Source organism: Priapulus caudatus, unplaced genomic scaffold (assembly GCF_000485595.1).
Source record: "Priapulus caudatus unplaced genomic scaffold, Priapulus_caudatus-5.0.1 Scaffold2092, whole genome shotgun sequence".
In the NCBI taxonomy this organism is placed as follows: Eukaryota; Metazoa; Priapulida; class Priapulimorpha; order Priapulimorphida; family Priapulidae; genus Priapulus; species Priapulus caudatus.
The window spans coordinates 10,094-11,246 of NW_014579153.1; the positions used below are offsets into that span (position 1 = coordinate 10,094).

General features: G+C 42.8%; 1 long non-coding RNA gene across 1 annotated transcript; it reads right to left on the reverse strand.

The window, feature by feature from the left end:
• Window positions 1-270: 270 nt before the first annotated feature.
• On the reverse strand, window positions 271-884 carry LOC106818212. Its single transcript, XR_001395164.1, has 2 exons — window positions 656-884; window positions 271-346 (listed from the first exon to the last, which is right to left on the reverse strand). It is a non-coding gene; the product is annotated as an uncharacterized LOC106818212 (long non-coding RNA).
• Window positions 885-1,153: the final 269 nt, after the last annotated feature.

Here is a 1,153-nt window from a genome sequence, read left to right on the forward strand (position 1 = left end):
CGCCCCAACGACAACCACTAATAACCCCGCGGAGGGATATCACATTTCGCTATACCGCAACAGGTGAAACAATCTGCGCTCTATGCAACGCCCCAGTGCATCTATGAGCAAATTGTTCTCGTCAATCACCATCTCGTATGTCGCTAAACCCTCCCATCGGTCTTTGCATCGCAAGACGATAGGCTCGGTGACAAAAACATCTCGCTCTTACTTAAACACAAATATATCTAACCCCCCCTGTAAGATAAATAACAACAATTTACCTATATGTTTTGCTTCGGTCGCAGACAAATAAACTCATGCGCTTATAGATTCAGGTTCAGCTGTCTCCCTTGTCAATGAAGCTCTGTTGGAACATGTTAAATTAAAATGTTCACATACCTTTTCGTCAGCACATACGCAAATTTTACGATCTGCAAGCGGCAGAGATCTTTTCGTTTTCGGTAAAGTACTGTTGCCAATAACTATTGCTAAATTTACGGTTAACCATATATTCTTTATAGGACGTACGGGACTTGTTTCAAACCGTTCTGATCGGATGTGATTTTCTACAATACCATAACGTAATACTAGATTGTGCGCAGCGACGTTTGATAATAGATAAGTCCGCTACACCACTATTAGCCTCAAACGCGCCACGGGCATTTATAGTTACCTCTGCGATTCAAATTCCAGCCAAGGCTACGCGTATGTGTAGGGGCTATTTACAGCCAATAACTAATACCACTGCTTCATATATATACAACGTCCAGTAGGTGTCCCGATACAAATTCTTTTGCACAATGCAACCTCTGCTAGCTCATAATTTCTACAACAAGATACTGCGTTAATTTTATACACACCATTGGCCAGTAGCACGGCGCACTATGTACAACGTATAGCGTCAGTCCAGCCCAGGGTGACCTGATTTTAGAAATTTGAATATGGCACAGGAAACGATGCGAGGGAGCGGAGCGATAAGAACTTTTTTTGAATTTGGGGTGCAAATCATGCAATTTAGCACACTTTAAAGTGATTTTTTTTATCCTTTCATTGTACTTCATAGAAATTGAGGTCAAGCTGCAGAACTCTTCATACAGTGCATCAACTGAACACACACACACGCGCACGCGCACACACACGCACAGAAAGAGCTCGATATACGCGTGCCGCG